Source organism: Martes martes, assembly GCF_963455335.1.
Source record: "Martes martes genome assembly, chromosome: 4".
Taxonomy (NCBI): domain Eukaryota; kingdom Metazoa; phylum Chordata; class Mammalia; order Carnivora; family Mustelidae; genus Martes; species Martes martes.
In genome coordinates this window covers 11,378,158-11,395,089 of record NC_137891.1, presented here as the reverse complement: position 1 = coordinate 11,395,089, position 16,932 = coordinate 11,378,158, and the positions used below count along the sequence as shown (strand labels likewise).

Genomic DNA, 16,932 nt, shown 5'->3' with positions numbered 1-16,932 from the left:
ATTTTCAAAAAATGACATGTACTATTCTAACTCTTTAATGATCAAAGACTATGTATGTATGTATGTGTTAAAGCTTTACCTTTAAAACAAATAGATCAACATGCTCCAGTTCCTGGAATGGAGGGTGGGGTGGGTGTAGTGGCTCTCTTTACTCTTTCAAAACAACCCTACATGTCTTACAGGCTTTTCTCCTAAAAATGAAATGTCAACTAGTAGCCACAGGTTACCTAAAACATCAATACACAAAACTACAAAAGCATCACATCATAGAGATTAACTTTACTTCTCAAACGAGCTGGTAATCCCCTCCCCCCCCTTTCTTAAAGATTTTATTTATTTGACATACACATACGCACATACACAGAGTACAAGCAGAGGGAACAGGAGAGGAAGGGAGAGAAGCAGAACAACTCAGGGCTCGATCCCAGGACCCTGGGATCATGACCTGAGCCAAAGGCAGATGCTTCACTGACTGAGCCACCTAGGCACCCAAGAGCTGATGATCTTTTAGTGGAATCCTAACTTTTAGAGGTTGTGCAGAGATAATCAAGTGGAAAACATTCAGTATTTGCAGATTTTGGCATATGTGTGTATGTATATTGCAGCATGTTGCCTACTGTGTAGTAAGAAGGGACTGTCACTTCCTGAAATCAATGTCAACATGCATACATACTATTTTGTGCCACATGCTCAAAACAGTGCGTTTGAAGGTTTCATTCTCAAAACAGTATAAACACAAGAATAGAAAGCAAACCAACAAATTAAAACCTCTCCAACTAGAATTGCTTTGGCTGTGTTCAATTCACCAGGCCAAGGCCTCCAAATAAAGATATGGAGGGTCAATGGAGCAGAAGTGTAGAGGTCAGGGAGGTCAGCCCACCAATACTGCCCCTCTACTCCCACGACTTCCTATCTTGAGAGAATGACCCAAAGACCCCGGATACTTGAGAAATCATTCACAGGGACAGAAACAAGACCAGTGCCACAGTGTCCTAACCAGACTGTTATTGTAATACAATCTGCTTCTTGCCCTCCTGAGGTTATTGCTCACTTTTTGAACCTGAATTCCTAATCTCTCCACCACCAATTCTGTGAGCTACCTGCCATCATGCCAATAAATTACCTAATAAGTTTCTCCAACTTTTAACCAAAGACCCCTGAATGAATTATAAAGACTATTCTGGACTCATATAGAAAGCAAACTATAACTCCCTTCCTAATTTAAAGCCATTCCTACAAATAAGCAAAACTATGTTACAAATGTAACTTGGGGTTCAGAGTGTAAATAATAAAGATACTCTGAAATTAAAGATTATATAAATCTTTTTTGAGACTTTTAAGAGGTACCTATATTATTAAAACTTTAAGTTTCAAAGTATAAAAAATGAACATTAAAAAAAGTATAAGAGAACATTCGGAAAGAAGACAAAATACTAAGATCACTTTAAAATATATTAGGCTAGGGGCGCCTGGGTGGCTCAGTGGGTTAACCCTCTGCCTTTGGCTTGGTCACGATCTCTGGGTCCTGGGATTGAGCCCCGCATTCCATCGGGCTTTCTGCTCAGCAGGGAGGCTGCTGCCCTCCCCCCACTGCCTACTTGTGATCTTTCAAATAAATAAAATAAATCTTTAAAAAAATGTATTAGTCTAATAAATAATTTTAAAACTTCCCAGAAAAAGAACAATGAAACATTTTGAGGAAAAAAGGACACTAAAATGATACTGATTTGAATGAACTGCTCTCTCTGTAATAAGAGGCCTTCCTTTTTGTTTTATATATTCTAAACTGTTCCAAGAACAGTAATGAAAATATTCTCCACCTGGGCCTACCTTTTCTTTAAGACCCTTAATTCATGTTTCCTCACTAAAAAACAACATGTAAGTGAAATTACTTTTCACTCTTCCTGAAAATATATCACATTTCAAATCAAAAGTGGAATTTTTAGCTCTCCTAAAAACCAGTATTTCTTACATCCTGGATAGTATCCTGTAGTCATACTCAATCCCCTAACCCATCTGGTATTTTTAGAGAATACATTTAGAAGAAGCAAAGCACATATTAAGGAGAGTAAGAATATATTTAAACCTTTAGGAAGCATTTGCTATAAGAAGAGGGTTATTAATATTTGTGAATACCTACTGTATACCATGCATTTTGCTATAGACCACAATTTTTCATAAAACACTGCAAAACAGATGATGTTACCCTATAATGTTACCCCTTCCACAGAAGGTAAATGAGGAACATGAACCTCAGAAATTGGTTTACTTAACTCATGTCAGTGGTAAGAGTTCATCTGACTCAAGCACAGACCTGACTGGTCCCAAAAATGATGACATTTTAATCCATAACAAAATGCCTCAACGGGCACATTCTTCTTTGTTTTCATTGATAGTTTTCTTATTAGAAAAACAATTGTAACCATTACCCTGAACAAGCAAAACCTGTGGGATATAACCATAAAGCAATGTTTTATCTACCACTGTCCTTTAAAGTTATTCTGTGGTGGCAGTTTAATGTCCCTGAACTTTTATTTAAGCAAGCCTATGACTTTGGTCATTTTCAAGTTATAAAAACTGTCAGAATTTAGAAATTGATAGACCCAGTTTAGTAGAATTGTCAAAATTTGTCATCCAGCACTACCACTTCTCGCCATGTCCCAGTTCTGCCTGCAGCCCGCTCGCTTTTAGCCGTGACGGGAGCACAGTGCTTTCCCCGCTCTCCCTTCCACCTTACTAACCCTGGGTGTAGCAGTTCAGTGTCATTAGAGGGCATGGGCACTCAGCTCAAAAAGTACTTATATTTGATCTGTCAGGGAATGCTTTCTGGAGTTCCCTGCAAGCTCTCACCACTCCAGGGCTGGGGATCTCTCACCACAATTTCTTGATGCAAGATAATGCGTCTCCAGCGGAAATCCGACCATTTCTTCCTCCCCACCCTCTGCCTCATACCACCCTGATTCTATGAGCTTCCTCTCACTAGGGGTGCTCATCCCATCTATGGGAAACACGTACCCCTTCAGAACTCAGGGAGGATGGGCAGTCCACCCACGCAGTAACCTGGCTTTGCTGTGCTGCCAGAGCAGACAGCTTCTCTTTCACTCAGGCACAGTGAGACAGACATCAACCCACTGTGTCTCCTAAACTACACAAGTTACATATTCAGCTCTCAAATCATTACCAGAAAGCTCCCGTACTTGAGGGGGAGCACGCCAAGAAGGGAGGGCGTAGGTTAGAAGAAACTCCTAGCACACTAACAACCTGGTTTAAAAACACTTTTCCAATTTACAACAACTCAGTTCAAAAACTATACTAATATACAGCTCCCTGATTTTTTTCTATCAAGAGGTGGGGTAGGTATTTAGAGGTCACAAATCCATTTTCTGGCTCTTTATTTTGCAAGACCTGCATGGGATGCTTATAACTCTCTTTAGAAACGTGCACCTCTCAACTTAGGGCCAAACTCAGAATAAAAGAGTTCCATTTTCACATCTTATTACATGATATATTTAGCACTTTACTAAATTTTCCACAAAAAGTAGGAAGAAAAATCCATAATCCCACCACATAGTTAGCCAGCTAACGCTTTAGCACGTTGCTTTCCTTTCTGTAAAGAGTCCACTTGTCATCTGAAAATTTATTTTAAGTTTCCTTTTTTAAAATCTTGTAGAAAAACACCTCATTTATATAATTCTATCATGCAATCCAGTTTCCCACAGAATTTCGGCATGCTTTTTTCGAACACCGAATTTCCATTAAGCCAATGTAAAGGTGGCTTTCTGAAACCTGTCACACTGTCACTCCCCAAAATCAAAACCTTTATGGCTCCCCACTGCCAGAGATTAAACTTCAATCTTTTAAAATTAAGAAAAATCTATATGGTCTCCTATATATGTTATGCCTCTAAATGTAACTTGAAGCCCTGTAGTCACAATATAAAACTCATACTACAAGAAGCAGGTGAATGTCAGGGGAGTTTCTGCTGATGGGATCTGACCTATGCCCAAGATGAGAAAGTGTTTCAGGGACTGGTCACAGTTCCACAATGATTACTGGAAGTATCACAGGACGGAGCTTTATCATGATTACAGGCAGGCTGAATCCACAAAATGCAATAGAGCATATCAACGTGGCAAGAACAAACTTGCAGCATGGATCGGTCCTCACATGACTGCAAATAAAACTCTATCACCACACATACAATATTTACTGGCTCCACACTCATAATCACAACTGCCAAGAATCAATCTAATGCTCAAGAGCAGATTTATGGAAACTTTAAAGTGTTTAAACTGGATTTGGGGATTATTTTTGTTAACGTTCCACAAATAATCTGCCACCCATTCACGGAGCACACTTTAAAAAAATTGTTTTAAAGTCATATTTCAGCAGATGAAATGAGAAATAAATTCCAATTAACATGCTACCAAGAAAAAAAAGCACTCAGTTCTTAGCCCAAAGAATCTTTGCTTTTCTCAGAAGTGGATGTCAGTGAGAACTCACAGAATTACAGAAGTGCCTGAAGAAAGAAAAATAATCAGTTCTCTCTTAAAGTTAACAATAAATGTATTCACTCAAAAGTACACAAGAACAATGAGCGTGGGGCAAATACTGATGCGTCTTTATGTATAACTGTGGAGGACGTGCGTACACTCATACAACATGCATGTATGTGCGGAGATATCTGGAGAGATGTTCACCAGAACACTAACTACTTAGAGGGTGATTTTTGCCTTCTTTTTTTTTTTTTCATTTTGTTTCATTTTTTTAAATAAATGAGCATACACTGAATGAAAGAACGCTATTTGCGCTATTAAAATATGGCATGACGAGCTACAGTAATCAAGACATGTGGTACTAGCAGAATGACAGACATGTAGACCAATGAAACAGAAAAGAGAATCCAGAAATAAACCCATATATCTAGGGTCAACTGATTCTCAACCAAGACACCACGGCAAAGCAACGGGGAAAAGGACAGTCTTTTCAACAGATGGCACTGAGACAACTGGGTATCTACATACAAAAAGTTCAACTTAAGAAATTTACCTCACACTATCTATAAAAATTAATTAGGGGTACCTAGGTGGCTCAGTCAGTTGAGTGTCCGACTCCTCTTTTTAGCTAAGGTCATGAGCTCAGGGTCGTGGGATTGAGCCCTGTGACAGGCTCTGTGCTTGGCACAGAGTCTGCTTGGGATTCACTCTCCCTCTGTTCCTCCCACCGCTCACATGCGCCCTCTCTCTCTCAATAAGTAAATAAAATCTTTTTAAAAAGTTAATTAAAAATGGATCACAAACCCGAAGATAAGAAGTAAAATGATAAAATATGAAACATTTAGAATACATAGGCATAAATCTCATGGTCCTGGGTTAGACTAAGACTTCACCGACACAGCAACAAAAGCAGGATTCTTAAAAGCAAAGAAAAAGGTAAACTAGACTCTATCAAAGTTCAAAACCCTTGCACCTTGAATGATACCATTAAGAAAATAACAAGACAAGGCACAGACTGGGAGAAAATATTTGCTAATCATGTGACTTATAACTGCCTGGGATAAACTGTCTCACAGCACCTGTTTAGTCCTACTTTACGACTTGAAGACAGTTTCCTGTGACACTGTAAACCAGTTATACTTAAAAAAAAAAATTGCTCACTCATCTCTTTCTTGTGAGACCCAAATAAGACGCTAGAAAGGATCTGAGAGACCAGAGGCAGGGAAAGGACTTCACTAAAGCTTTGCCTGTATACCTCAACTAGGAAAACTTGAGATGTTTAAATATTTTTTAATTATTTAAAATCACAGGCTATCTACTTACCCAAACTAGGCAAACTGAGAATGGTTTAAAAATTAAATTTGATTTAATAAAATGTAGGTAGATTTTTAAAAGCTGCTAAGAACACTGAAAATCAGCTAAAACAAAGTTCTTAAATGAACTTTTAATATGCTACTAGACTACTAAGAAAGGGTCAGTGACACATACCAAAGACAGAACACTGGCCAGTTGTCACCATGACACATACTATAATGGAACTTTGGCACACCCATTTCAAAGGGTTGCCAACCCCAGGCTACATATTTCGACTACAGCTTCAACATACTGTTCTATAAATAAAAAGGAAAAGCTTTGGTTTAACTATATTCACATTTTAATATAGGAAGCCCCAATTATCAGAGAGCTTGCAAAATGTAAGCTTTTATCCACTAGCTACTTAGAAGTGGTGCCACCATAGCTAGAAAATTTCTTTACATTTCCAGCTCGGTACACTTTAACCCAAATGGACAGAATAAATGAAGCTGACTTTTCTGAACTTCAGGAAACAACCTGGTAAATAATATTTATGTAATACCAGAACATATTAAATATTTAAGTAAAAACAAGTTTAAACATAACAATTCTCTCATTCTCTCAAATAAATAAATAAAACCTTTTTTTAAAAAATTATTTATTTATTTGTCAGAGAGCAAGAGCACGTGCCCACAAGCAGGACGAGCATCAGGCAGAGGGAGAGGCAGGCTCCCTGCTGAGCAAGGAGCCCTAGGCAGAACTTTACCCTAGGACCCTGGGATCACAACCTGAGCTGAAAGCAGATGCTTAACTGACTGAGACACCCAGGCATCCCCATGCTAGCCCCTAAATCTATACTGTCCCAAGATCTAAAGGAAAGGAAACCTCATTAAAAATGTGCTTATACTGTTTTGTTAGAATTTTCCAGAATTTTAAATAGAGAACTGTTGTATGACATAAACAAAAACAAAGTAATTTCATATTTTGCAACCCAAGGTGGTTTTCCCAGTTCACTTTAATATAATGTCCCCAAAATTCTTAAGAAACATGTATGGTTTCTTTCAAATCAAAAGATGTCTGGACATGTTAGCCATTACATTTTGAGTAAATGTTAGCAGATACCAACCTACCTTAGAGAAAATACATCTCAAATGCTGATGCTCTGACTACTGCTATTATTGAGAGTAATACTGCCCTTCCTCTCTTACACAGGAGTCTCATGTTTTCTACCAGCATCCATGAAAAGGTGGCATGGTAACTTACTAGCTTGCAAGTAGGGTATGATCTCAGATCATCATGGTTCTGAACAGTTTTGGCAGTAAGGACGGGATGCTGACAGAGCCATCCATGACTTTCTAGAAGACAGAGGATAAAGGCCCCCAAGGGCAGAGGTCTAGGAAATGGGAAGACACCCTGGGATCTGAGAGTGGTCCTGATGGTAGGTGGGAAGAAGGTGAAAATATGGATCCCTACCGCCCTACCTGTTAACGAACAGGAGTTGGATTAATGTTCAGAAACTGAGTAGTGAGAATGGAATTGAAATCAGCCATCCAAATGGTGACTCGGTAGTTGTTCATTCTCCTCTGGACTGGCAGAGGAAGGAATATGCCAAGACAACAGGGCAACAGCCATGTGTTTCCAGGTGAAAGGCAATGTGGCTGTGACTGTTGAGCCTTGGAATCCCCAAAACTAAAATCGATTATGTAAGTAATGATGGTCTTGCTGCCAAAGTGAAGTTTTAGTTGGACAAAAGTATTAGAAGTTCCTTTGACTGAACTATGAGGGAATGACCAAAAAGGAATACAAAGCTTTGACTGCTGGTACAGGTGCTCTCTCCCTCCACGCTCCCATTTCCACCCTGCTCTACTTCTACCCCCAAAACTCTTCTGCTTTACAGAAAAAAATGATAAAGTATGGGGTTGAGGTCTCCCTGACTCCCAAGAAGGACTGAAGGCCACAAGGCCAATACACTGCCTAGAGAACTTAAGAGGGACTCAAAGTTTTAAGGTTCGTTTAAATACAGACACCCATGTCATCACCACCCTACCCAGTCCCAAGAAGAGAGGGAAAAATCTAGATTCAATTAATAGGGTTTAGGCAGCATTTAGAGGGAAAGAAAAATGAATGTGATGAAAGGACAGGGCTCTTTGGGCCAGTTCAATATTCTGTTGCTGCCTCTACATCCCAGTGTGTAGTTAGGAGTTTCCATATGTTACATGGTTGTCCTTCCCCACCGTGTAAGTGCCAGAGGAGATTCTCCCAATCAGAAAGGGTCACATGCAGAAAAATACTAGTACTTTTGGGGCCCCACAATCCTAATGACCCTTTTTTTGGTTGGGTCTGTGTGACTTACGATTTTATTGATTACAGCTTCTGACAAAGGGAGGGAGGCAGTCTCCACCTGCAGGTGCCCCCGGGGGTTCTGAATTCTTTGTCTATACATGCTCCTTCTCTAAAGCAATTGTGAGCATGCTATTGGCCTCCCGTGGAAACTGAATGCCTGACTCATGGAGACCTCATGAGTCCCCAGGCTGATATTCCTACTTTGGTTTTCTAACCTACCATCCCCCCCACCCCCAATTTACTCTAAAGGGCAGTTTTTAAAGGGGTCAAATGTGTCCCAGCTTCCAGATCTCCAGGCTTATCCTATGAAAAAAGCATTTGTTATTCACTTTATCAGCTCCCCCTGCCAAATAAAGGACCCAACAGTGTAAAGTGTCAACTGCTAATGTTAGGCAAGGCTCTTCTCTCCCTAAATCAAATTATTTGGAATCCTGAGCAATCTTGCTGCAAAAGAGGTATAGGTAAGAGCTTAATCCAATAGAACAGCAGCTGATAAAAGCAGGTTTATCTTTCATTTCCAATCAACCTAGATCCAGACAGGGGCTGCTTAGAGAGCTGTTTCCACATGGTTTGTCTCCTCTGTCACTGTCCACAGAACCCTGAGAAGCTGTAGGAATGCAGGTGCAGACTCAAGATGTGGTGGAAATGGACTGTACATCATGGGGCAGAACCCTATGCTCTTCTACTCCACCTGGACAGAGCCCAGGGAGAGTGACCTGCCAGGAGTATCCACGTTGGTCTGATATACCTAAGTCTAGGATGGGCCAACTCCTTAACTAACAACATCGAGAGTCAACTGAAAGTTCATATTTGAGAATACATCTGGCTTTGTCTTAGCCCCAGCAGTATCTCAGCTTTACATGAAAAAGTAGTAACAGGACCTTGGGGAAAATTTATGCCCTACTCTATTACTGGAAGCAAAGTTACAGGCTCTACAGAGCCTAAGTCCAGTAAATCATCAAATCTTATGGATTTAATGCCATTTCTTCATTGCCAGTATTCCAATGCTGATCACTATCAATTCTTCCCCGGACATTAGCAACAAAAGCCTCTTAGCTTGCCGACTTGTACTGAATCTTACTTCACCTTCAATCCATTCTCCAAAAACTGTCAGAACAAGCTGATATTTCACCTCCCCTCCCTTAAAATCCTATAATGGTTTCCCTATAGCCTTCAGTCCAAACTAACCTGAACTTGTTAACACCACTCATGCAGCCAGGCTTACAGTTTACCAATTGTGTACCTCCTTCCCACCCCTCTTTTACAGAACCAGTATCCATTTCTAAAACGTACCTGACCTCTCTTATCTCAAAGCTTTTGCCTCTCCCTCATTTATGCCCATGCATTCTCCCTTTTGTCTGACTGACTACTGGTCCACTCCTTAGATTTTAGTTTAATTGGCATTACAACAGGGGCTTTTACCCTGACTCCTAAGATTAGGTACCTATGGAATACATAGACTGAACTCACATTGTCTATTTTTTTCTCCTACTCTAAGGAGGGACCACTAGTATTTTATTCACTGTTATTATAAGCCTGCTCCTGTGTTTATTAACTACTTGTGGGATTAATAACCATCATATACCAAGTATTATGCTAGCTGTCAAAAAATACATTATCAAAAACAAGGTTTTTCTTTAAAGATTTATTTATTTGAGAGAGCAAGTGTGGGGGGAGGGAGAGAAAGAGTCTCAAGTCAGTGGGGAGTTTGCTTGAGATTCTCTCTCCCTTTTCCCTCTGCGTCCCTCTTCCCCAAAAAGGAAACATGTTAATTTAAATATATAATTTTATTTAAATATATTTAAATATATAATTTTAAAATTATATTTTGCCCTCCCTACCACATTGTACTGAAATATAAAAATTTCATAAGAATTGTGAGGCACATAGCAAGGATATTATTATTTCCATTTCATAGGTAATCTGAGAATCTTCACTCTCTGAACAAAAGCCAATCAGGGCTTAAGTGCAATGGTTTTTGTCCATACATACTAAAATTTTACAGTGAGTAGAATCTCTCAATTAAAGTACAAATCAGCAAACTGTAAAAGTCTACTTCAAGACCTAGTAAATCACGGATTATTTAAATTAGTGCCTTCAACTCTCTGTTACTCTCAAAAAGAACAGAGAAATGGCATAAATAATCCCCAAATAATTTTTGGGAATATGTCATAACTTTTTTCATAGAAAGTATGTCCTAAAATTGTTTGACCTAAATTAGTATTCAGTGTAACTTGAATTATCTGAGAACATGCCAATTTATGATTAGAAGAAATATTCTAAGCACAATGAAGTGTATTAGTTTAGGTTTATAATACAATACCAGACACACTGCACCAATGAGAATATATCAAGCAGAAATTACTCCCATGGCAGAATATAACTACAGAATTGAAAACTTCACAGTGTTGCATACAACAGTACCACTGAATGTCATCTTTACAAAATAAATTAAATAGCTATAAAAATATACCTTTGCATTAGGTCTTCTACTTAAAACAAAATCACCCAACATCTTCGGGAAAAAAGCCATTCTCACCAATGGTACCACTATCAGGACATAGGATGTGTCACAAGAAATGTGTGTGTACATTCTAAGAATGATTTCCTTGTTCAAAAAGTTTTACAAATGTCACTCACCTGCATTCCAATATACTTACAAGAATGGGAAAAGGGTGAAGCTACAGCTAGTAAGCAGGAAATTATAATCCTGGCTCACAAGAGAGTAGAGAAGTGGTGAACATTTTCCATCCTGTGTGTCAGCTGACAAAGTTCTTAGGTTGGCTGTCTTAAGTATGCCTTCTAAATATATAATATAAAATATAGGACTTCAAATTAGTACTTTGAAATAGAATTTTAGTGAAGACTACAAAGCATAGAGGCCTGGGTTTATACCACTGACCCTATTTGGGAGGCATACTTGGAGAAGTTACCTAAGCTCTCTGCGCCTGACATTGCTAATGTTAATTAGGAGTTAACTAGGAATTAACCTATACCATGCAGGATTGTCATTAAACTGATAAAGAACTGGTAAAGAACTTGGCGTACACTACACGTTCACTACCACAGCATAATAATGAAAGAGCCAAGACCAAGTTCTATCACTTAGTAGCTATGTCACTTCAGTTATTACTTAACTTCAGTTTCCTAGTCTGTGACATGGGAATACTAACACTCACCTAACAAAGTGTTATAAAGACTGAATTTCTTAGAACTCAACCGGGCATGTGGTAAACACTATGTGCCAGTTACTATTAACGTTATCATTACCACCACCACTGAAATATTACATAACCACTGGGGTGCCTGGGTGGCTCAGTTAGTTAAGCATCTGCCTTCGGCTCAGGTCATGATCCCAGAGTCCTGGGATAAAGTTCCACATTGGGCTCAGAGTCTGCTTCTCCCTCTGCCCCTGCTCACTCATTCTCTCAATCTCTCTCTCAAATGAATGGGATCTTTCAAAAAAAAAAAAAATGACATAGTCACTGTCACATTACTGATGATACCTTCCATTTCTGCCACCTGAAAAAAATACCTCGAAAAATTAACCTCATTTTAGTGAACTGATCATAATACAGGATGAGCTTACGCATCTAAGAATTTTTATGGTGACTTTAAGTGCACAAAATATAACCTGAATTGACTGTTGCTCATGAATACTGAGAAGATATCAAATATCCATTCTAAGTGAACAAATCCACTCAATGAACTAAAGCATACCACAAAATGACATGTCTATTGTACTTTCTTTGCATTTTCTCCCCAAAAGATCTCAAAGCAGTAGAAATAATCAAATACAGCAATCCTCAAAATATACAAACTTAAGAAAACTGCAGCTGAGAGCAATCAACATTTTTCCCCAAACTTTTGCCACACAATTACAAAATGATGCTATAGTCAAAAACTCTTTGACCTTGCCATTCTTTCAATTATTCAAAACATTTGGGTATCCACTGAGCACCAGGCTAAATTCTGGTGCAGTAAAAGAAAAGGAGAGACCAACAATAACAGTGGCAATGTCACTAATGATATAATTAAATACTTCCAAATATTATAATTTTGTTTCCTTAAACAGTGAAAGAGCAAATTATAGGCCCTAACGGGTAAGTGCATCAATACTTAATGATTTAAGTAACCTCATATAAGCGACAGTCCAGTATTTTCCCCAAGGAAACCAGGAGTAAAATGAAACAGGCATCCCTCTATACTCCTCAATCAATTACTTACAATGGTAAATGATCATTCCAAATATGAGTATAATAATCTCAAGAGTGACACTATGAAAAAAAAGAAAAAGAAAAGAGTGACACTATGTAACAGATTTTTTTAACCCATTTTTGGGGAAAGTTCAGAGATATGGAAAATTCTAAGTCTGATTATGTAATACAAATATCACCTGTAATCTATCAGAAATAAACTATATTCGCTTAATCTTAGAACCTGAAATTTTATTTTTGCTGGGGCAACTAGAATCAATTTACTAATCATGTCTTCCTTTGATGAACCAGTTTCATAGGAGAGAAAAATCTAGCTCCTATTCAATTATGAAATGATCTAGAATTTATATTACAGATCCAGCACCTTAGACGATCCATGAGCTTCCTCTGGAGCAGCTATGTAACTGTTAAAAGTTCTGAAGAATTGAAAAATGTGTTATCTAACAAAATTGCTCTGCCAAAGAAAGGCAATCCTAACTATGAGTTAATAAATCTTACTGCTAGAGTGGTTATCCAAAACCTAAAAGAGAACAAATATCCAAGTGCCTTTTTAATACCTAGCTCCCCAGAAAGGCTATTAGAAAATGCTGACATTAACGCTGATAGCAACTGTATCATTCTGATATCCAGGTAGGTACACCACAGGACTAAAAACCTTTCTTTGACTTCATTATTACAGACTATGACTGTCATATGAAAAAAGGGGGGGCCTATCATTTCATTTCATGGATGCTGATCAGGCAGTTTTAGCCAACTACAACACTTCACCAAGGGGTTATCAAATAAGCCCCAATTATCAAGTGCTATAGACAAAAAGCTTCTGTTTCTATTATTAAATATAATTAAAGAATTAAAAGGATCAGTGTATTTTTCTAGAGGTACATTTGTCTAAAATGATTTGCAATAAGTCCCCAAAGACCCAAGTGATTGAAATTCCTTCAGCTATATAAAACACTCCTCTGGAATGTCAGTCTGCCAAACTGCAAGACTGTAAGAACACAAAACTGATACACATTTTCTACATAAAGATTATGGAGTAAAATGATGGCAAACGCAATAAATACACAGGAGGGGGAAAAAATGTAAACAAATTCCAAAAATCTTTGTCTTATCCAGAATGGCACTTTGTGGTACTGCAAGAATTCAGGCATTTAATCGGTATTCCACACACCAGGGGACACTCGATGACTGCTGTTGACAAATTAGAGAAGAAAAAGTCTCACCAACAAACGGTAGTAACAGGTAATGTTGCAAATCAGTCATGAAACCAAGAGAGCAGGAAGGTGGAGGAGTAGAAAGAGTAACAATCTTCTGCCAAATTTTACATTCTAAGAAAATTAACCCATCATAGATAACACTCCAGGGGAAAGGGGGAAAAAAAAAAAAAGATATTTGGTACAGCCTAGAATAGCCATGAGTTACAGACACACACAGCAATTGCCACTTGCACTACATTTTGACAGTCACAGATTTGGGTAATTATAGTAGAAACTGTGTGTTTTGGAAACACCCTAAGACCACACCCTAAGGCTGAGAATCTGGACTTTATAATGCTGGGAATTTAAGACATCGACGCGGTGTGTAAGTTGCATGGTCTGGCCGCGCAGGTGGAAGGGCGGAGAGGGGCAAAAAAGACACCAACTTTCACGCGGGTGACCAGGAGGACTGGCTGCCGCGGCGAGGCGTGGCGGAAAAGGGAAAAGGGGGTGTGGATCTGTGGGTGAGTCCGGGGAGAAAGGGAGGGAGGAAAGGCGGCCGCAAGGAGGAAAGGGAGGTGGGCGCCGCGGGTGGGGGGCGAGCGCAGACGCGGGAGGGGAAGAGCCGGCGAGCCGGAGATCACGCGCGGCTGCCGGCTCTGGGGGTGGGAGGGCGCGGCGAGCACGCGCGTGGAGTTGCGGGTGGGAGGAAGGGAGGAAGAAAGGAGGTCCGAATGAATGAGCGCCGGCGGGGCCGGGGCCAGGGCCGCGGAAGAAGGGGTCGGGGCGCCGCGGGCTGGCGAGCGGGGGGCGCCCGCAGAGGTGCAACCGCAGCGCCGGGGGTGGGCGCCAGGGCGGGCCCTCGGCGCCGGGGGCCGAGGAAGCCCCGCGCCGGCGCGGCCCCCACCGTGCCCGCCTCTCCGCCAAAATGGGGTCGAGGGGCAGGAAAGCGAGGGGCGTGAGGGAAGGGGGGAAATGGTAAAAATAAATCACTCACCCTCCGCTCGAGCCTCCGGGCTCTCTCAGCCCCGCTCCTCCGCCCTCCTCGAGCCGCGGCGGCGGCTCCTCAGCGGCGCTAGAGGGAGCCCCGGGCCCGGAGCGGGGCAGCGGCGGCGGCCGGACCAGGAGCCCCTCCGCACCTGCCCCTGTGGCGGAGCCGCGACGAGCCAGGCGGCGGCGGCAGCAGCGGCGGCGGCTCCGAACGGGGAGGGCAAGTGACCCGGATGTACAGGGTAACGGCGAGGAGGGGGAGGGGGGAATGCCAGGAAGTGAGGGCGCCGCGGACCTGTCCGGCCGTGCGCATGCGTCGCGCGCCCGCCCCGCAAGGTAAATCCTCGGCCTTCCTTCCCCGCCCCTCTTCTCCCGCCCCTCCTGAAGGGGGCGGAGCGAGGCCGGGGACAGGTGGTCCGGCGCGGGAGGGAGGAGAGCAAGGGGGCGCGGCCACCGCCTCCGCGCCCCCCGCCCTCCTTAAAGGGGCAGCACCTCCGCGCGGAGATGGCATCTGGGTGGGTCCGAGTCTTGCAGCCTTCTCATTTTACAGAAGGAAAACTGAGGTTCAGAGGTCGGCGGTAGCTGCCTCAGGTCAGAAAGCTCGGAAATAGCAGGAACTGGAACTCGGAACTCGCAGTTCAGGGCTCTTTGTGCTGAACTCAGCGAAGCTGCCACCTCCCACCACTCTCCACGCTGGAATGGCTGGGCTGGTTGGCACGCCTTTCCCTCTCCGCCAGGTACTGAACTTCACTCCCGCGCCCCGACAAGGCAGAAGCGCTGGCAGGCTCCCCAGAGGTGCACCGTTATCGCCTGTGATGGTATCGTGGACACGCCCTGGGGAAGTGTTAAATGATCAGTCTGAGGACAGAAATCAGGCGCCGCTTGAGACATGTACCTTGCCACGCATGGCTCTTTCAGATAAATGAGATTTTTGTTCTAGGGTTCCGCTCTGGGCAAAAATGTCCGGGGCGGAGCGTGGGGGGTGGGGTGGGGGGACAGAGAACTTGGATGTGGCCCAGGGCACAGCACTTTATTTCCCTAATCCACCTTCACCCTTTAACATAAATGCTCCCTCTTTACATACAAAACCAGAACATCCCATCTAGCTGGTTCATCCCAATCCAGCTATGAAACTCTCAGATTTTTTCATTAACACTAAAGTGTAAATGATCACAATGTTACCTTTCTCTGGAATATTTTAGGTTTGAGCAGATCATCACCGTGGAGGTAAATGGTTCTGAATATTTGGGGTTAAGGCCCTACTGAAAATCACACAAAAGTAGGGGTTTTACTCCCCCAGAAAAATTGCATACAGTGTCAGGCGATTTATGATCCCAGGAAGCTTACCTATGAAACCCTGATTATGAACTCTGTTCTGGTCAAATAGGTAAAATCCCAGGAACTATCCAGTCCTTACCAGATACAGCCAAGAAATCACTCCTTGCCCCAAACATAGAAGAGCAACCCTTACCTTCTTTAGCCTTTTGTCTTCCCATGGAGTTACATGGAGACTACATCGTATGAGCTATACTATATAGAAATGTGTTAAAAGAGTCACAGGGAGATTAGATGGCTTTTTCAAGGCACACACTAAAGGCAAGAGTCCTAGGCCTCAGCCTTTTGCCCTAATTATCGTAATTTAGGATGATTTAGGGGTTCTATACTGTATCTATTATAATCATCAATTTCAATTAAACTGAGGGAGCCAATTGTTTGCCAACACTGATGCTAACAGGATGGTCTTCACAATCCAAGAACTGTGGTCCATGCTTATGACACACTGATACCCATCCTTAAATAACTATGGTCCAGAGAAACCCACCATCCTCGATTTGTACCAAGGAAGAGAGTTCATACACCTGCCCCATCCCTTAAATGTGTGCTCTGAGTAACCACACACCTCTACCTCAATATCCCAACAAAAGCAGAAATATCTTCCATTGTATTCTCAACCCCATCCAGTTTAGCTCAAATATCTCCCATTATGGGGAACCCATTACTGCACTGTCAGCCTCTTCTCATTGTGAGGAACCTCTTCTTTTACACTGAGCAAAAATCTGATACCCAACAATTTTCATCCACTGGTCCTAACTTTATCTCTGGAGAACAACACAGACATGATGCCAGCCTGAGGGAGCTTACAGTCCAGCCAAGAAAAGTCCACTGATGAGTGATAACCATAAGATAAGATCAGCCCCCTTTCAGAAAGACCTTTCTCCTTGTCAATTCTAGACCCATTCCTAGCCTGTGTCACAACTCACATGTAAGCTCGACCACTACCCCCTGCAGGATATCCTGAAAATGGGAATAAAAAACAAGACCTTAAGAAAAGTGCTGAATTTATTCTTTCCCGGTCCTTTCTTTGTCATCCTGCCTGAATGTAATCCCATTTCAGCT

The 16,932-nt window shown here is 41.6% G+C and overlaps 1 protein-coding gene across 3 annotated transcripts in view; it reads right to left on the bottom strand.

Annotated features, from left to right (window-relative positions):
• The window catches only part of CYRIB (CYFIP related Rac1 interactor B), a gene marked incomplete at its 5' end in the record, with an annotated part of 143,744 nt that overhangs the window by 65,772 nt on the left and 61,040 nt on the right, over positions 1 to 16,932 (bottom strand). For 2 of the 3 annotated variants that reach the window (XM_080800851.1, XM_080800852.1), the window contains one exon: positions 14,543 to 14,846. The exons of the other annotated variant lie outside the window; for it this stretch is intronic. Of the gene's footprint in view, positions 1 to 14,542; positions 14,847 to 16,932 lie in introns of those variants that run through there. 3 annotated transcript variants of the gene reach the window in all.